A 22,407-nucleotide genomic window follows, 5' to 3' on the forward strand; every position below is an offset into this window, starting at 1 on the left:
TAAAACTATAACTGGGCTGGGCCGGTTATATTGTGATAATTATCCTTAAAGATAATTATTCAAAATATATTTTATTAGGAATAATTATCGTGTTCATTTAATTATCTGGGCTGGGCTAATTAAATAATTTAAGTGGACCAAGCTTGGTAAATTAAATAATTTATTTAAACATTAAGCCTATATTTAATGGGTCCATTCGTTAAAACCAAAGCCCACTAAATTTTAGTGTCTACAGAGGCCAATGGCCAAGGACACATATGTCATGTATGCTACTTTATCTTTATAGTTTGTATGTGGAACTTAAGGGATTTCATCCATTGAAGGGTCATATTTTGCATATGACGTCCCAAGAGGCCGTAGGCCATTGTAGCACGTCTATTTCATCATAATACATTTGCGTGCATGCTCACTTGGACAAAATTCACACCATTTCATAAAATGAACTTCCTTTGGATACTTTTTGACATTTTAAATTACAAATCTGATGCAAGGGCATTTTAGGGATTTTACCTTGACAAATACATTTCGTTCTCAACTTTGTCACATAGAAAATGTGATTTTAGGGTGAGTTTCTATTTCGTGTTTTTCCAAAAAAAATGTCGTTTTGACCTCGAAAACCGCGTTGCAAACTCAATTTTCTGCTAAAACACTGTTTCTGCTACTTAGGGTTGTCTCTGCCCATTTGGGCGGGTGCCCGTGGTTCCTGGGCGGGCCCCCGTCAAGTTTCAGGGCTGCCCCGCACCTCTTTCCGTGGTTCTGCCCATTTGGGAGGGCGCCCGCGGACTGTGCGGGCGCCCGCGGATACTGTTCCTACACTGGACACTCTTCTTCAACGGGTCATATCTCACTCGTTTTAACTCCGAATTGGTCCGTTCTTAAGTCTAAACTGACCGCATCGAAATAAGCTTTCTAATGGTACTAATTAGAGCTTAAGATTCCATTTTTAGCTCAAGTTATTTATATTTTAGTAAAATAGTGTCAGAATTTGGTTCGAACCGGGATAGGGTTTCCCTTCCTTCGACTTTGGGACTTGATATCCTTGCCATTCGGACTCCGAATTAAGTGATTCTTGAGTCTAAATTAATTAATTTTTCATTTTCCTTCCAATGGTGTGCTTGGTAGCATCCATTTCTCTATGAAATGACCATTTTATCCCTAGGTTTGTTCTTATCCGTTTTTAAAACGGCGCTTCCGCACTTGTTTCCTATGGGTTCCGTGGCCTCATTAAGGGTCACCTTGGTGTCTTATAGACATGTAGTATCCCTAGAAACCATTGTTTTACCTTTTGCATCCGCATTCCGATTCATTGTTGGATTTACGTTCGGATCACCGCTAATGCACCGAGTTGAATATAACTCGAGTCGTTACAATTGAATTAAACTACAATTTAAACTAAATAAATGTAATGTAAAACAACTAAAGCAAATAAGTTATAGAGAATATGAGAGAGGAGTCTGGGGTCATAGAGTTCACCATTAATGTAATACCCCGATATTTTAAAGAATTTATTAATTGGGATTAATTAATTTTATTTTGAAATGACTTGTTTGATTTAATAGGGATTAATTGTTTTATTTTATTTTTGAATGATTTGTTTTATTTAAATTGAGTGCTTCGATTAATTGTCTTATTTTAATTAAATTATATTTCGTGATTGATATGATGATTGTTGTAGGTGTGTTTGATTATTGATTCAATTATTAATTTGTTGATTTTATTAGTATGGTGTGACTTGATTGTAATTTCTTATTTTGTTTATGTGTTTCATGTAATTATTTATTTTAATTTAAGTGTTTATTTAATTATTTGATTGATTTAAATTAATTAAATTTGGGCCTAAGGGAAGTTGGACCAAAAGATGTGGTCTGGGGCTTGGATGAAATCTTATTGAGTTAATTAATAAAGGCCCATGGTTATTTCATTACTTAAATAATCATTTTTGTATAATTATAAATATATCTATTTAATTATATATAAATATAATTAATTAATACGAGCTATGGAAGGATATATATATAGATATATATTTATGGATATATATAGGATATATGATTTAATTTACCAATGGTTAATTATAGAAGATATATATATATATATATATATATATATGTAATATAATTTATGTTTATATATATTATATTATTTAAAGATTATTATTTTATTATTTTATATGGTAGTCCTAGTAAGAATATGATTTGGATTATAATGTGTATAAATATACACATAAGGATTTGGATTCCAAGTTATTGAACCAATGTTTCGCCTTATTTTTAAGAGTAAAGGGGAAGAAGAGTAACCTAAGGACTTCCTCCGGGACATTCATATATTTCAAGGTGGAGCATATCTCAAGAAATTCATCAAGATGTTTATATGGTTCCTCATCATCTAAGCCATAGAAAAGTGGACACATTTGAATAGTCTCGGGCTTAATTTCATATTGATTGGCCCCAAAATTAGGAAGCATGATACAAGTTGGTGCATGGTATTCATGGAAATTGGAATAATCACGAAAGATAATTGGAGGAATTGGAGCTTAAACTCCGGGAGGAAATTGGTCGAGAGGAGGATGTTCCATGAAACATGGGTCTAAGTAACCGAGATTACCCTCTAGATTTTTCATTAGAATGCTTAAAATGAAGAGTATGGAAAGGATCGTACAATACTTCAAGAAACACAATAACAAAATCAACAAAAACAAGCACTTCTCCTTCATAACAAATCAATCAACAAACCTCCACATACATTGTTCCCATACTCCCATGCTTTCAACAATATACAAGAAAAATAAAATTGCCTCCACGGGCTCATGATCTAGCTAAGAATTTATAACTTGCCACCACGCGGGCCGACGATTTAACTAGAGAGAGAGAGTTAGAAAAGCTCACAAAGGGTCTTTAAGCAACTTCAAATCATTTTTCAATTTTTTTATTGCTTTGCTTTGCAAATTTTACTTTTTATTTTATTTTATTTTTTATTTTTTATTTAAGCTTTTTATGCTTTTGATTTGCTTAGTTTAGCTCCTTACTTTAGAATTTCCCTTTGCTTCACTTCCCTTGCTCAATGCACTTAGCCAATCAAGAACAAACACAATAAGTAACCAAAATAAAATAAAATAAAGACATGATCAAAAGAGTACTAATTCCTAATTGTTTCCAAAATACGGCGTTACAAAATCCCCGGCAACGGCGCCAAAACTTAGTGCGCATCGTCGTGTACACCCCAAATTATACTAAAAAGTGTGATAAAATGTGGCCAAGTTTAAATTTATAGAATGTCACTACTACTACTAACTATTAATTTAGCTAGAGTGAGTAGAGATCGTCCCAAAGGATATGAACGGTATTTTTGTGAAAACAATATTGGATTAGTAGGTCGAATGATCAAAAGATGGTTTGTGGTTGAATTAAACTACAATTTAAACTAAACAAATGCAATGTAAAACAACTAAAGCAAATAAGTGTAGAGAATATAAGAGAGAAGTCTTGGGTCATATAGTTAAACACTAATGTAATACTCTGATATTTTAAAGGATTTATTAATTGGGATTAATTAATTTTATTTTATTTTGAAATGATTTGTTTAATTTAATTGGGATTAATTATTTTTATTTTATTTTTGAATGGTTTATTTTATTTAAATTAAGTACTTAGATTAATTATCTTATTTTAATTAAATTATATTTCATGATTGATATGATGATTGTTGTATGTGTGTTTGATTATTGATTGAATTGTTGATTTGTTAATTTTATTAGTATGGTGTGACTTGATTGTAATTTCTTGTTCTGTTTATGTGTTTCATGTAATTAGTTATTTTAATTTAAGTATTTATTTAATTATTTGATTGATTTAAATTAATTAAATTTGTGCCTAAGGGAAGTTAGACCAAAAGATATGGTCTTGGACTTGGATGAAATCTTATTGGATTAATTAATAAAAGTCCATGGTTATTTGATTATTTAAATAATCATTTTTGTATAATTATAAATATATATTTAATTATATATAAATATAATTAATTCATACGCATTATGGAAGGATATATATATAGATATATATTTATGGATATATATAGGATATATTATTTAATTAACCAATGGTTAATTATGGATGAGATATATATATATATATATATATATATATATATGTAATATAATATATGTTTATATATATTATATTATTTAAAGATTATTATTTTATTATCTTATTTGGTAGTCCTAGTAAGAATATGATTTGGATTCTAATGTATATAAATATACACATAAGGATTTGGATTCCAAGTTATTGAACCAAGTTTCGCCTTATTTTTAAGAGTAAAGGGGAAGAGGAGTAACCTAAGGACTTCCTCCGGGACATTCGTATATTTCACGATGGAGCATATCTTAAAAAATTCATCAAGATGTTTAGATGGTTCCTCATCATCTAAGCCATAGAAAAGTGGACAAATTTGAATAGTCTCGGGCTTGATTTCATATTGATTGGCTCCAAAATTAGGAAGCATGATACAAGTTGGTGTATAGTATTCATGGAAATTGTAATGATCACGAAGGATAATTGGAGTTATTGGAGCTTAAACTCCAAGAGGAAATTGGTTGAGAGGAGAATGTTCCATGAAACATGGGTCTAAGTAACCGAGATTACCCTCTAGATTTTCCATTAGAATACATAAGATGATGAGTAGGGAAAGGACCGTACAATACTTCAAGAAACACAACAACAAAACAACAAATACAAATACTTCTCATTCATAACAAATCAATCAACAAACCTCCACATACATTGTTCCCATACTCCCATGCTTTCAACAATATACAAGAAAAATAAAATTGCCTCCATGCGGGCTCACGATTTGGCTAAGAATTTATCACTTGACACCACGCGGGCCGACGATTTACTAGAGAGATAGAGTTAGAAAAGCTCACAAAGGGTCTTTAAGTAATTTCAAATCAATTTTCTATTTTTTTATTGCTTCGCTTTGCAAAATTTTTTTTTTTTTTTGGCTTTTTATGCTTTTGATTTGCTTAGTTTAGCTCCTTGCTTTAGAATTTCCCTTTGTTCACTTCCCTTGCTCAATGCATTTAGCCAATCAAGAATAAACACAATAAGTAACCAAAATAAAATAAAATAAAGACATGATCAAAAGAGTACTAATTCCTAATTGTTTTCAAAATACGGCGTTGCAAAATCCCCGACAATGGCGCCAAAACTTGGTGTGCGTCATCGTGTGCACCCCAAATTGCACTAAAAAGTGTTATAAAATGTGGCCAAGTTTGAATTTATAGGATGCCACTACCACTACTAACTATTAATGTTACTAGAGTGAGTATGGATCGTCCCAAGGGATATGAACGGTATTTTTGTGGAAATAATATTGGATTAGTAGGTCGAATGATCAAAAAATGGTTTGTGGTTTAATTAAATTACAATTTAAACTAAACAAATGCAATGTAAAACAACTAAATCAAATAAGGTGTAGAGAATATGAAAGAAGAGTCTTGGGTCATAGAGTTCACCACTAATGTAATACCCCGATATTTTAAAGGATTTATTAATTGGAATTAATTTATTTTATTTTATTTTGAAATGATTTGTTTGATTTAATTGGGATTAATTGTTTTTATTTTATTTTTTGAATGATTTGTTTTATTTAAATTGAATGCTTAGATTAATTGTCTTATTTTAATTAAATTATATTTCGTGATTGATATGATGATTATTGTATGTGTGTTTGATTATTGATTGAATTATTGATTTGTTAATTTTAGTAGTATGGTGTGACTTGATTGTAATTTATTGTTTTGTTTATGTGTTTCATGTAATTATTTATTTTAATTTAAGTGTTTATTTAATTATTTAATTTATTTAAATTAATTAAATTTGGGCCTAAGGGAAGTTGGACTAAAAGATATGGTCTTGGGCTTGGATAAAATTATATTGGGTTAATTAATAAAGGCCCATGGTTATTTGATTATTTAAATAATTATTTTTGTATAATTATAAATATATATATTTACTTATGTATAAATATAATTAATTAGTATGTGTTTTGGAAGTATATATATATAGATATATATTTATGGATATATAGGATATATGATTTAACTAACCAATGGTTAATTATGGAATATATATATATATATATATATATATATATATATATGTAATATAATATATGTTCATATATATTATATTATTTAAAGATTATTATTTTATTATTTTATTTGGTATTCCTAGTATGAATATGATTTGGATTCTAATGTGTATAAATATACACATAATACTTTGGGGTTAAAAGTTTTACATGTTAGAAAAATAGGAGAGACAGAGAGAGGGAGAAAAAGAGGAGGCCAACAAAGAGTAGGCCGGATCAGAGAAAGAGGATGTCGGATTTGAAAGAGACAATCAAAACGTGAAGCATCGGTTTCATTTTGAAACCTTCAGACGAGTTTTTTAGTAACTTTCCTCTTATAACCCATAAGGATTTCCCCATGATAGGCTTTAATTAAATTATTAATTTAAATCATGGTTAGAACGGATTAATCAAAAACATTAAGTTAAATCATGGTTAGATCGGATAAATTAAAAGAATAAATTATTATATATTTTAAACTTTGGATTTTAAATTGACAGATGTATGTGTTGTATTTATTTTTAGAATCAATTGTTATGCTTGATTTATGACCTAAGATGGGTAATTGGGGTTTCTAGAATTTCTGGAATTTTCTAAGATGTTCTAGAATTTTCTATGATTTTTTTGGATTTTTCTGATATTTTTCTATATTTTTTAAGAATTTATTAGATTTTATATATATATATATATATATATATATATATATGTGTGTGTGTGTGTGTGTGTGTGTGTTTGGAAAATTATATATAACTTATGCACAGACTGGAGGCGTCTGTATTATCGGCGCAACATTAGGGTTGAAATCTAGTGTAGGATGGTACATAGGAATTTGGTACACAGGCTGATCTGGGTTGTTGAAAAAGTTTGATGTAAGTGGATTGATCTGGTGCATCGCGGCGCATTGAAGTATGGTGCGCATGTGAATCTGAACCATAGATTAGGTTTGTTCAACAAAAGATTGATCTGGTGTGGGTGGATACATGCGAGCTCAGGTGAAATACTTTGGTGTGGGTGCATACATGTGAGCTCAAGTGAGCTAATCTGGTATGGGTGCATTTGTGTGAGCTCAATGATATAATCCGATGTGGGTGTGCTCATAGTAGCATTTGAGCTTAGCCTATTATTTTGCATGTTTGTCACATAAAATTGAAATGGTCATAACTCAGTCATCTTAAATCGAAATTGGGTCATTCTTGAGCTCAAATTTAAGGATTTTTCATCCTCTTTCCAATGGTACCAATTTCATTATCAGATTCGCATCCTATTAGGAGATATTTACATTTTAGTAAGACGGTGTCGGAAAATTATTTAAACTAAGATGGAGTATTTATGGGAAACCGTTTTTGACGATATTTAGTAGCATTTAATTTGCTAATAATATAATAAATTAATAATTGATTATGGAAGGATGATATATATATATATATATATATATATATATATATATATATATATTTATTTATTTATTTTTAATTTTATTTTTATTTATATATGTGTATATATGGTTTATTTAATTTATGAGCTATATGGATAGATGTATATATATATAATTGTTGATGTATATGTATATGTGATTTTAAATAATTAAGGATTATTAAGGAAGGATTATACACATATATATTATATAATATATGTGTATATATATGTATGTTAATTACGATTATTAGTGTTATTATTCTTACTTGATATATCTGGATAGACTGGTTATTAAATTAGTGATATGTTTATAGTCTGCATGAGATGTCTATATATGAATTAGCTATTGTTGAGTCTAAAATTGGTACATGGATGAATTGTAAGCATGGATGAGTTCCCAAAGGCTTAAAAAAATATTACCTTATTTGTATGAATAGAATATATACATAGTAGGCATGGTTGATTTGCCAATGTATAAATAAATATACTTGTGGATGCATGGTTGAATTGTCAATGTGCAGCTGGAGGACTTATCTATTCTTTTTATTTTATTTCAATGTAGGATATATTACTTCAGTAATTATTAATGGATTTATGGATAGTGGATTTTGGTTAAGGGGTGCTTGAGTTACGGGATTCTCGAGTTGTAACTATTGGAGAGTTATTAATAAAAAAATTTATTTATTAGTTTTTCTTCAGCGTATTTTTAATTTTTTTATTTCATTTTGTACTCTGTGCTTGTTTGAAATACTTTAATTGTTTTGATATTCCCCTGGTTTTGTGCGCGGACTTGATCAATCCATGTTCCGAAATTAGGGGGTATCACAACTAAGCATTACCTTCCTACACATTCAATATTTGATGGATTAAGGGGAATATGTGTTGTAAATGAAAGTGTGTGTCATTGATTGAAATATTATCATGGAATGCCAAGCAAGAATACATTGCCTTGTCAATCTATTTAATAGCACAACATATGAAATTAAGCCATTAATCCTTCCATAAGCCCACAATCAATGCACACTCAACAAGTTAGAGAAATATACTACTTGCATTCATAAGTATGGAATATCAAACAATAAGAATAGATTGACCACCTATCTAAGAAAGTAAGGTAACTATACTACAACTAAGCTAGTGACATGAAAATTAAACTAATTAAGCTAAGAAGGTGGCACAATCCATCAAGAAATAAGTATAAACCATCAAAGTAACTATAAGAGTATTCCATTTAAGCACCATGCCTTGACCATCACTAGATTCATAATATCAACACATATAGACATGCATCAATGTCACAAAATCTAGAGATAAACACATGAACATCCATTCTATCATACATAGACATTTGAATATAATTAAATGATCAATTGAAAGTATTAAACTACACAAATCATTGTAGAAATAAGATTTATATATATATAATGTCAAGACAAGAAATACAACACTAATCCTCATTAATTACAAAATATCAAAGTTTAGGAGGCATGTTTAGGGCTATCTCTAGCCCCAAGAGAATGGTTTAGCCACTCATTGATGTTGTCATCCAACCCTCAAGGGCTATCTCCATGGTAAAGCTCATCTTCCTCCTCTTGTGTTCTTGGTAGAAACCTTAGATGAAAGGAGGAACTTTCCTAAATTGTATATTTTCTCTCTCTAGTCTCTAGCCAAACCCTTCTAACTAACCAACCTTTTTACTCAAAATAGCCAAAATCCTTACATAAGTAGCTCAAATGTCACACCCAATGGTCAGACCTCGTGCACTAGGACCTCCAAATGATTGCACCATGAGCACACATTTAATTTGGCTTGAAATTAACTTTTTACGCAACTTGAGGCAGTTCGATCAATCACGAGGTTGCTTAGATCAATTGAACCTTGGCGGTGCACTTTTTGGATAATGACAAGGCTGAGATATTTTTGGAAAAAGGACAAAAGTGGTAGGTGAGGATAAGATCAAAAGGGTTCGATCGATTGAAGAAAAGGTTGGATCAATCGAACAAGATATTTTCCTGAGGATAAGGACAAAAGGCTCGATCTATCATGCATGGTTGGATCGATCACAGTGTGATCGATCGGAGCTTTAGGTTCGATCGATCATAAAAGGCTTCATTCACTATTTGCTTCCACTTTACTTCTTTCTTCCACTAAGCTTGAGATTGTTTCTTTTAATGCTTTAATTTAGCTGAATTGACTTATTTTGGGGATAAGTGCCTGAAAAGGGAAATAACATAAAATTAGACTAAAATAAGAAAATAAAATAGAATAAGGTCTTTGAACATTCAAACTTAAGGGGTTTAAATGCGCACTTTTTAGTGCTTATCACTGAGAAGGCTAAAAACTATTATAAGGGTATTTTGGTCCTTTCTAGCTATGCTCAAGAGTGTGACACGTCTCAGTGGTCTTAGAGAGATGGTATATGCAAAAATATTGCATTTGTTGGAGGCTAAGTCCGAATAAAAATGGAATTGCAGTCTTTAACCTGAAAATTGTTGTAGTAAGTGAGAATAGAGACAAAACAATTGAGTTGGCCTACATTCGTTCATTGCCTTGAAAATATTTGAATTATTCTCTTTTAAGGATTGGTTGAAGGTGACAAATGTATATTCTAGCTGTAGAAGGGTTGGTGTGTTGTATGATTGTATATATATGCTGTGATAATGCTCATTCGTGTTTAAGCCTTGAAAATTCACTAAATATTGAGCTACAGCCAAGAACCCTCGAGTACCCTATGTTGAGGAAGTTTTTCTCCGTCATTTGATGATGATTCATGCAAGAAAAACTCACTGAATCAAGCCTTGTGTGCGTATAAAGTGCTGAAATGATGCTATTGTCAAGTTTGCTGGTGCTAGGACTAGATTGAGTTGTGATTTTAAGTTCCAAGCTGCTGTGGTCAATTCCAAGGGCCGTCACAGGTATAACTAAGCTATTTACACTTGCTCAGTATTTTGTTTTGAACAAAAACATGTTGAAACTAAATTTGGATCTCTAGATCATCATACAAGCTTGTTTTTCTGGTTTAATCTATGATTTAAGTACAAAATGGTTAAGTCTAGCTATTTTTTGAATTATCTAGTTGCTAGCAAGTTTATTGTGGTGAATCAAAGCTGTTGAAATTGGCTATGGAACAAAATATTGCCACATTGTGATATTGACCTTATAGAACCCTAAAATTGTGTTGTGATGTGCTTGTTTAAGCACTATGACTAAAAATCTTGATTAACTTATGCTATACTAAACTGTTTGAAACTATGAACATGAGTACAGCAGTGAAATAAGACTGTGTAAGGTGCTGGTGAATTGATCTTGAAATAAGACTGTGTAAGGTCCTAATTGCAGCAGATTGTGGTTTTGAGGTAGTAACTTGGAGTGTTGAGCTGTCTAACCTATTTCAATTGTAGGGAAGACTTGTTTACATTGTTCTACATCTGTAATGGTGTGTGTGGTGAGCTATCAGAGCTTATTTGGTCCAAGCAGGGTTGCTTAGGACAGAGGGAGTGCATATGTGCACTGTGGTGAACTAGTATGTGTGTTGGTTGTGAAAACTAGTGTCTATTATTCTATTTGGGTGTGTGCATAGAGTGAGATAGTTGAGTGTGTAACAAGATACATGAAGCTAGTAGTGGATGATTTATTGGCTGAGGCCAAGAACCAAGGTTTTCCCTAGTTGAGAGGGTTTCCTTGTAATCCTTGTTGCATTGACCTTTATGTAATTATTCTTGTGTTTTAAAAAACTTTAATTTAGAAAAGGTTTTAACCAATACACCCCCATCTTGGTTTAACAAAAACACCACGTAAATCAAAAATATTTCCGAAGAAATAATGCATTCGTACCCCTACAGAAAAAGTGAACAAGTAGTATGTTTTTCTATAAAAGTAAAATTATGCATTTCATGGAAATCAAATGTAATGGATGCATGTGAAGTTAGAAATCAAATTCGAACTCGAAACCGAACTCAAAACCTTATCTCGGGTCTCCAAAACCCTAAGGTTACACGGAAAAAAAAAAAAAAAAAAAAAATATCAGAAAAAAGAAAGGAAGGAAAATGACAAGGTCATTACAACCTCCCTTCCTTAAAAGGATTTCGTCCTTGAAATCAAGCCATACCTAAAAGTGCAAACAAACTGGGATACCGAGAGCAAACCTCCTGCTAGAGCTCCCAAGTAGCCTCCTCGATTCTGTAATGTTTCCACAAAACCTTGAACAATGGAATGGTCTGGTCCGTAAGACCTGCTCTCAAGAGTCAAGAATTTGGACCGGACCTCCCTCGTAGGTCATGTCCTCGTCAACAACAACATCAGTCCACCGCAAAATATGTGATGGATCTGGCTCGTATTTCCTGAACATAAAAACATGAAAGATGTTATGAACCTTATCCAGGTCTGGCGACAATACCAAACGATAAACAACCTCACCGACGCGCTCTAAAATCTCAAACGGTCCAATGAACCTAGGCGATAACTTGCCCGTCTGTCGAAATCTCAGAAGCCTTTTCATAGAAAAATCTTATGAAAGAATTGGTCTCCTACCTCAAAGGATAAAGATCTCCTCCTCCTATCAGCATAACTCTTCTGCCGACTCTGCGCTGTAGCCAACTGCTTCTATATCAACTTAATCTTCTCTGTAGTCTCAATGACTATATCGGGACCCAAGGCGACTGTATCACCTATGTCGGTCCAACAAACTAGAAATTTGCAAGGTCTTCCATATAACGCCTCAAAAGGTGCCATGCCAATACTGGTCTGGTAATTGTTGTTGTAGGCAAACTCAACCAAAGGTAAGTAGTCCTCCCAACTACCCCCAAAATCCAAGATGCTAGCCCATAGCATATCCTCTAATATCTAAATGGTGCACTCCGACTAACCATCAGTTTGAGGATGGAATGCCGTGCTGAAATAAAACCCCGTGTCAATAGCCTCCTTAAAGCCCTACTAAAAGTGAGTCATGAACTGAGGATCCCTATCTAAAACAATGGATACAGGAACCCGTGAAGCCTGACAATTTGCCTCACATACAGTCCTCTCAGTCTCTCCGTGCCATCTGTCACCGCCATGGGCAAGAAGTGTGCCGTCTTAGTCAACCTGTCAACTATAACCCAAACGGCATCATTCCCTGCCTGGGATCTCGGAAGTCCCATCACAAAATCCATAGTGATATACTCTCACTTTCACTCTGCCACTGGTAGTGGTTGCAACAATCCTGCCGGTCTCTGATGCTCTGCCTTTACTTGCTGACAAGTAAGACATTTAATGATAAACTACGAAATATCTCGCTTCAAACCCTTCCACCCAAATTGTTGCCGTAAATTATGATATATCTTCATACCACCTGGATGAACAGCAAGTCAAGAATGATGGAAATCCCGAAAGACATCATCACGATAAGACAAATGAACGATGTAATGACTCGGTCATTTTCCTTTCTTTCCTTTTTCTCCATTTTTACGGATTAATTTTTTTCGTTGAAATTTCCTTTTGCATAACCTCACTCTTCGTGGTCGGAGTTGATTTTTGACTTCATGTGCTTTCATCCCAGTTGGTTTCCTTGAAATGCGTAGTTTTACTTTTGAAGAAAAGCTCGCCGGTTGTTTCTTTTTCCCGCAAGGGCATGGATGACAAGATTCTTCAGAAACATTTTCATTTTTTGAGGTGTTTTTCATAAATATCTTTTCAAGATATTTTGATTTGGGGATTTTTAAGAAAATATCTTTTGGAAGATATTTTCATTTAGGTCACTTGCGCAGTTATCCTTTTGTGTAGGGGCCTTTACGCAATTAATGAAAGTTAATTGCAAAGTGTCTCCTTGAGGCTTGGATCCTCGTACGGGATTCATTTTCGTAGTTCATCAAATCATGTACTCTTAGAATTGTCTTGCGGTCGATCTCCCCAATTTTTGGGTTTTTTACTCCGGTTGCCACTGAACTTGCTTAGGGCATATCTCTCTACTCGGGACTCGGTTTTTAACATTGTTTATTTTGTTGTTCATTTTTTCTCATTTCGGTTCTTTTTCGTTCATGGTGTTTTGCTGTTTGAGCGCGTCTGCGCAAATTTCACTTTTTCGGGCTGAGCGGGACCCGTTCGGGGCACTTTTTGAGATTTCTATAAATATGGGGTAAGAGAGAGAAAAGTCCAACCTCTCATCTCTCTTCCTTGGCCAGCCAACCATAGAAGCCATGGCTGCCACCCTTCTTCCTCCCTTTTGATCTTCCTCCCCTTGGATTTTTCGGGCGATGTCTAAGGCTTTAATGTTGGCCTTAACGAGGCCTTCGATTCTAACCAATTGGAATCTCACTTTGTCCATTTTTTAAGTTCAGGTTTGAAGCCCAGTTTGGATTTTGGTGTTACCGCTTAAGGGTTTAAGGTTTACCTTATTGTCTTCGACTGTCCTACCCCTCGATTCTAGAGCCACGCGTGATCTAGTCTGAGCACAGATCCGAGGGATACCAAACAATTAATATGTAAACAAGCAGGAATAAAACTGAATTAAGAATAAAATAATAATATGCTGAAAGAAAACTAAAATAAAAATCCATAAACTTTAAAAGGTAAATTATTATCATTTAAGTCCTTCCAATCCATACAACTCGGGAATCCATCTAGTGGACCCCTAATAATCCCAAGCGATAATTTAAAAAAAAAAAATAGAATTAAAATCCAAAACTAAAAAGGAAAGAAAATCCTATGTAGTCGGAAGAGCGAGTGTCTGTATCTGCATCAACACGATCAACTCTAAGCCTGGTACCAACGAATACCTGAAAAATAAGAGAGTGGGTCAGGCCCACATGCAAGTCCTTTCTACTACGATCCATACATAAACCCGATACGCAGATACATCCTAGATAGACTCAACAATATCTAGAGTAGTCTATATATGTATAAGTACACACTATAGGACGTTCACTAGTCCAATAGGTCTGTCTCAGCCTGAGTAGAGATACCATGCAAATCGCACATAATGTGGTCATGTGTACCTAGACCTACCAGGGAACAACACCTCTATCCAGCTATCCATCCTAGGCAATATCCGCACCCTAACCATGGCCCTGAGACTCAAGCTCATACCATGGCACCATAATATAGATATATAAAGTCCGTTCCAAGTGTGTCATTCAAAAGGTTTATTGACCTGACACCCAGTTATAAGTAGGACTTAACTTTTGTAGTTAATCCATCTTATTTCAATGTAGGTAGGACTTAGTATTTGAACTAATCCATCCCCAATATAGGTAAGTCTCAGTGTTTTGAACTGAGCCATCCCTAATATGCCACCATCCCATACCGGTGCATAACCATCCACGTAAGTAGGACTTAGCTTTTTATAGTTAATCCAACTCACTCCAAGTTAGGTAGGATTTAGTGTTTTACTAATCCATCCCTAGTATGCCACCATCCCATACCGGTGCATACAATCCTCTAAACAACATACTTGTTAAAACAGTAATTGTTCCTTATCAACCATCAGCCAGGATATGCATAAATATAGTTCAATACATATATTAGGGCATTAAGCAGTCATGACAGAACCTAAAAATCTCCTTCTGAATATTTAAATTGCTAACATGAGTTATAGCATTTAAATCCTCCACATAATCCAGTAATTAACACAATTATCATAATATACGTATTAATTTATTTCAAACCAAGCATAGATGATTTCAAGAGGTTACTATGCTTATAACTATGTTTAAACATAATTAAACTGTATAAAATTTATATAAAACAGAAGCTTCAAAACCTAGCACGTAAATTGATTAACCACAATAATGTGCCGTCTGTAGGTTTTCCCCAAATCCATCTCACTCCATCCCTTAATCCAATTATGAATTAATGTTTCCCTCTATAGATACAGGTCTATTGCAGTCCCATACACCATTTAAAATAGTTTAAACCAGGCAAGAAAAACCCATTCAGTCCAAACAGCCCCTAAGAATCAAAACTGGACCCTTTTAAGTGAGAGCAGGCTCTTTTAAAAGTTGGAGCCTGCTCCAATTCACCTACAGCTGGCTCTAGGACCTTGAGACCTGGCTCCATGACACCTAGAGCCTGCTCCGCCTCAATGGGAGCCGGCTCCAATGGTTTTGGGAGCCTGCTCTCCCTCCCATGGCAGCCGTCTCCTGTTTTTACCTTGTCTCCTTCGACTTCGGTGATTTCCAAACCTCTGTAATATGTTTCAATTCTTGTTCCAGTGTTCGATTAACATTCTAGACCAATTACAAGATAACCATATGCATCATTAATCTCAAATAAGCAAGAATTAAACATGTATACAGAAGGAGCCAACTAACAGAAACTTAAAGAATTTTATATATCAGTTTCATTCAACGAGATTCATTATCAATTTAAACATGCATAAAAGATTGTTTAAACATTCATTGAACTCCTGGAGTCCATCTAAGCATGCACAGATCACAAGTTTAAAGGAAAGAGAAGAACAGAGACTTGCCTTTAAGACTTTAGATTAAAATCTCTAACTGTCGTTTCTAGATTTTCCGGCAAATCCTTCACCGATCAATCCCTCTGCTTCTCCTTGGTTCCACACATGTACAACCCCTTCAATCCTTCCTTAGTTCAACCGTAGCCTAAGGTAAAACCCTAGACTTCCTCTCTGTATCTCTCTCTGTATTCTTCCCTGTAACTCTCTGTTTTTCAGAATATGTTTACGTTTTGTTTTTCTGTTTTCAAACCCTAAACCACAGTAACACACATATTTATAAGCTTAGACAATAAACCCTAATCCGTGTATAACTATTAAACCTAGCTACAATTTCAGTCGGCCCATCCATGAAACCTAAAACCCTAATTAATTAAACACTTAACAGAACAATCTGCAGTTACCTATTATTAAATTAATTTAAATAATTCAAATAACACAAAGAAATAATATGATTAATTAATTCAAAAACACAAATAAATAATATAATATAATTTACATAATACAAACAATTCAATTATAGAGTAATTTAAAAACAATAATTTAATAAATACAATTTGTCAAATAAGCACATAAGCCACTTAGTTAAATAAAAATGCAATAAAAAATCAAAATTAAATTCTCATTTTATCCTTTTGAAAAGTGGAGGTATTACATTCCTTCCCCCTAACAAAAGGAATTCCGTTCTCGGAATTTATGAAACTCTGAATTTATGTCTTTTCAAAATTCATTTCCGGTTTCGTGTGGCACAGCCTTTGCTATGAGCTCCACCAAACTCCAACACATCCACATTATCCAGGTTCCTATGTTTAAGGAAAACCATAAATATACAACGCTGAGGGTGGATCTAACAACCATCCAAACCTATCCAAAATTTTAGTGAAGGGTAACGACCTCTATTCCTCCAAGGTCCATAGAACAGACGCAAGAATTCCTATACATCCAGCGCTAGCTAATTAGTAACGCTAAACCATAGACAACAGCCTAAATCGAGAAACAAAATCCTGGAAAAGTCAGAGTAATTCGTAAAACTGACCTTCCTCTAAAAACATTACTTCCTATATGGAAGATATCCCAACCAACCATTTCCTGACAGAAACTCGAACACACGAGTTTAACTAAGTCCAAAATCCGACTGTCGCCTTCAAACCGCACGCAATCATTACCCAAAGAAAGTATTTTTCTCTAATGCATTTGGAAATAAAGGCAAGGTCTTATTATATAACCTCGCTTCCATAACAAACCAATGAGTGAGAGATCTACACTATGTAATAGCTAAAACCCCAAACGCTGTTGCACCAGCCTCCCGATGCCCCCAATAACATAGAAATTAACTAAAAAGCTGAGTAACGCTTCCAATTACCCATGCCAACTGAGGATATATCCTAAGCATATTTGTCGTGATTAAATATACTATCACAATCAAATTTCCCGTCTAGAGATGCGAAGCATAGTTATTGCTCCAACACCTTCAGAAAACTCCTTTAACATAGCACCAGTTATCTTCCATATTGAATGACCTCATGCTATAACTCCATTATCAGCGCAATGTAGAACTGATAAGAAATGCCAAAGTAAACACCACTAAAGTGTAGTCCACAAGTGAACTTGCTCTATCCACTACTCTTAAACCATATAGAATTAAAATTCCAACAATTGTCGGTAATTTCTACCAACCATCCCCTCATGATTAGTCCTACTCCCATTTCGAAATAGAAAGTGGCTAAAACCTCCAGTGATATCCAAGTATCAATTTTCCACCCTACTAACAGATGATACTCTTGGAGACAGTTATGTACATGTCCCTATCCGTACCGCACCAAAACTAACATTGTATGTCGTGATACAACTCATAATTATTTGACTACACTGTAAAATTTTACTAATTTACATCTCAGTCACTTCGACCTTCCTGGAATTAGTAAAACAACTACCAATCCTCCTTCAGTACCCTAAACTCATCTGAGCAAGGTACTACCTCCTGTGGGATCAACTCAAATATTCTAAGTTGACCACCTCCATTACCCTGGTAATAGCAAGTGTTATTATTTACACATACTAAAACGCAACGGATTATGTATTAACCACTGGGGGTTCAATTACCATATCGGTGAATAAAAACATCCTCCTCCGTATTACTTCCACCAGACGAAACTTAATGCAAAGTGTGAATCACCACAATTATCCATCTAAGTCGTCTCATGATCCATGCTATTCGTAGGAACTGATATCTTACTAGTTCCAAGATAGATAAAATAAAGCTAATTGAATGTTATCAGTCAAGCACTATCCCAACATAATCCTGACCTTTGTGTAGAATCAGAAATCTCTCATCTAGATTCGTGGAAACTACTCTGTCAGTCCCATTCGAGCATGAGAAATGGCTGCAAGGATCTAATGATCTTTGACGGTCCATCTAAATTATCTATTAGATATCAGACTTTGAGACAAAATCTTTATGTCCCTCCTCCTGCCTGCCCTCCAAACATCTACTTTATTTTGTGAAGCAGCATGTTTCCTTCAGGCTAAAATAAAGAATTAAGAGTTGTGAACCCCAGTCCTTATATCCTCCTTCTAATATGTCTAACGAAAGTATCGTTAGTCTGGTAGCACCAGCTTCCATATTTAGATGTTCGGCCACACCTGTAAGTCTTTGACATCCTACTTCTCTAACACAAGTAAGTGTGTATTAGACTTCTGTCTAACTTCAAACGCGTATGGAACCTTTCCATCCGCCCAAACAGTCCACAATTCCTGAGCAACAACCATTTGTTGCGAACTATAACCTAAAAAAAAAAAAATTCCATATCATTTGTGCAAATGAAGTGACTTTGCCTCCTCCTTGACATGCAACTCCAACACCTCCTCCTAATGACACCCCCTAATGAAAATAAAATTCTTGATTAAGAATTAACTAATGACTAGTCAATCCATCTACTATCCTCAGTCAGTGTCATTCCAATAAGTACTTAAACTAGTATTAAATCCTCCTGCTAACTTGGGACACCCGTTTAAAATCTCCGAGGAGCTAAGTTAGTTCCTCCGATAAACCATCGTGATGTTACAGTTTATCAAATAAATCTACATCATTTGACTCGAACTGCCAGTTTACTTATCCCACCCTGAAAATGTACTATAACTACTTATAGCTAGGTACATTAAATTGTCTCAAGGTAGATTCACTTACCAAATCCTATGACCATATGCCCAAAATCCTAGCGTACTTAACGTTATTCCTCCAAAACGGTAATTGACTGATCACCCTCTTATGTCCCCAACCAAACCGTATTCCCGACCCTGAATTAATAACGAAAAGGAAACACACAAAGCACACATAATAAAACACAATAACACACGATAGAACCCTACGTAAAACATCGTTCTTCCTAGCAAAGAAAATCTCCTTTTAGAAATTAACTTTACCTAATTGGTTCACAATCTCCCTTTAACAGTTTCAGAGGAAATCATCCAACCTCGAAACATAAGCTCAAATCATAGCTCAACACAATCCATTTGCTTCAGTAAATTCCAAAGGCTTAACCTTCACCCTCCTTATCCCCGTAATGCAAACCGTCTAATGTAGCTTTGTAAAGCAACTTAGAACGTCCCAACCTAATCCCCACACTCCTCAGAACGTGATATAAAATCATCTCTTCGTTCTGAGAATAACTCCATCCAATCATAAACTCCTGAAAAGTTCACTTTATCTACCTTTTCTAAAGGTAATCCCAAAGGTTAACTATCTATAGGTCGATCCATGCCAACTCGACTAGTATCGTTCACTATACTATTAACGAACAAGATCACTCTCGCGTGATCCTTGTTTTCCAAGATTCAATACCCTCTTTCTTGAGTATGTTGAAAACTTCTCCCCTAAAGTCCTCTTTGGACTCCTATTCCTCGATTGTCTCCTTTATGAGAACACTGAAATCTTGTTGGTCCCTTTATGCGGTGACCTAAAACACACGCCTAAATCCTTTCTTGGCGTATACTTCTAAAAGTAGTGCCAACCGGAATTAACCTTCAATCCCAAGTTCGGCTTCTGATAAAGAACTTGATAACGTACTCCTCTACTCCTTCGGTCTGATTCGCTGTCGCCGCGGACCCCATCCTTTTTTTAGTGTCAACCATTCCATAATTATGGAATATAATTGAAATCAGCTACTCCTCCTAAGGAACCATAAAAGAGTACAACGAATATGAATATGGCTTTAATTTTTTAAGACACACAACGTGGAAGACTTCTAACGAAAGACACTCCTAAGGACACTAGAACTGGAGTGCTCTGATACCAACTGTGACACCCCTCGATTCTAGAGCCACGGGTGATCAAGTCCGAGCACAGATCCGAGGGATACCAAATAATCAATATGTAAACAAGCAGGAATAAAACTGAATTAGGAATAAAATAATAATAAGTTGAAAGAAAACTAAAATAAAAATCCATAAACTTTAAAAGGTAAATTATTATCATTTAAATCCTTCCAATTCATACAACTCAGGAATCCATCTAGTGGACCCCTAATAATCCCAAGCGATAATTTAAATTAAAAAAAAATAGAATTTAAATCCAAAACTAAAAAGGAAAGAAAATCCTATGTAGTCGGAAGAGCGAGTATCTATATCTATATCAACACGATCAACTCTAAGCCTAGTACCAACGAATACTTGAAAAATAAGAGAGTGGGTCATACCCAAATGCAAGTCCTATTCTACTACGATCCATACATAAACCCGATACGCAGATACATCCTAGATAGACTCAACAATATCTAAAGTAGTCCATATATGTATAAGTACACACTATAGGACGCTCACTAGTCCAATAGGTCTGTCTCAACCTGAGTAGAGATACCATGCAAATCGCACATAATGTGGTCATGTGTACCTAGACCTACCAGGGAACAACACCTCTGTCCAACTATCCATCCTAGGCAATATACAGACCCTAACCATAGTCCTGAGACTCAAGCGCATACCAAGGCACCATAATATAGATATATAAAGTCCGTTCTAGGTGTGTCATTCAGAAGGTTTATTGACCTGACACCCAGTTATAAGTAGGATTTAACTTTTGTAGTTAATCCATCTTATTTCAATGTAGGTAGGACTTAGTATTTGAACTAATCCATCCCTAATATAGGTAAGTCTCAGTGTTTTGAACTGAGCCGTCCCTAATATGCCACCGTCCTATACCGGTGCATAACCATCCACGTAAGTAGGACTTAGCTTTTTATAGTTAATCCAACTCACTCCAAGTTAGGTAGGATTTAGTGTTTTACTAATCTATCCCTAGTATGCCACCGTCGCATACCGATACATACAATCCTCTAAACAACATACTTATTAAAACAGTAATTATTCCTTATCAACCATCAGCCAGGATATGCAAAAATACAGTTCAATACATATATTAGGGCATTAAGCAGTCATGACAGAACCTAAAAATCTCCTTTCGAATATTTAAATTGCTAACATGAGTTATAGCATTTAAATCCCCCACATAATCCAGTAATTGACATAATTATCAGAATATACGTATCAATTTATTTCAAACCAAGCATAGATGATTTCAAGAGGTTACTATGCTTATAACTATGTTTAAACATAATTAAACTGTATAAAATTTATATAAAACTGAAGCTTTAAAACCTAGCACGTAAATTGATTAACCACAATAATGTGCCGTTTGTAGGTTTTTCCCCAAATCCATCTCACTCCATCCCTTAATCCAATTATGAATTAATGTTTCCCTCTATAGATACAGGTCTATTGCAGTCCCATAGACCATTTAAAACAGTTTAAACCAACCAAGAAAAACCCATTCAGTCCAAACAGCCCCTAAGAATCAAAACTGGACCCTTTTAAGTGAGAGCAGGCTCTTTTAAAAGTTAGAGCCTGCTCCAATTCACCTAGAGCTAGCTCTAGGACCTTGAGAGCCAGCTTCATTGCACCTAGAGCCGGCTCCACCTCAATGGGAGCCGACTCCAATGGTTTTGGGAGCCTTCTCTCCCTCCCATGGCAGCCGTCTCCTGTTTTCACCTTGTCTCCTTCGACTCCGGTGATTTCCAAACCTCTGTAATGTGTTTCAATTCTTATTCCAGTGTTCAATTAACATTCCAGACCAATTACAAGTCAACCATATGCATCATTAATCTCAAATAAGCAAGAATTAAACATGTATACAGAAGGAGCCAACTAACAGAAACTTAAAGAATTTTATACATCAGTTTCATTCAACGAGATTCATTATCAATTTAAATATGCATAGAAGATTGTTTAAACATTTATTAAACTCCTGGAGTCTTTAAGGGAAAGAGAAGAACAGAGACTTGCCTTTGAGACTTTAAATTAAAATCTCTAACTGTCGTTTCTAGATTTTCAGGCAAATCCTTCATCGATCAATCCCTCTATTTCTCCTTGGTTCCACA

Source organism: Cornus florida, unplaced genomic scaffold (assembly GCF_030987335.1).
Source record: "Cornus florida cultivar Cherokee Brave unplaced genomic scaffold, ASM3098733v1 CherokeeBrave_3.0.0_Hap2_Chr05, whole genome shotgun sequence".
Classification (NCBI taxonomy): Eukaryota; Viridiplantae; Streptophyta; class Magnoliopsida; order Cornales; family Cornaceae; genus Cornus; species Cornus florida.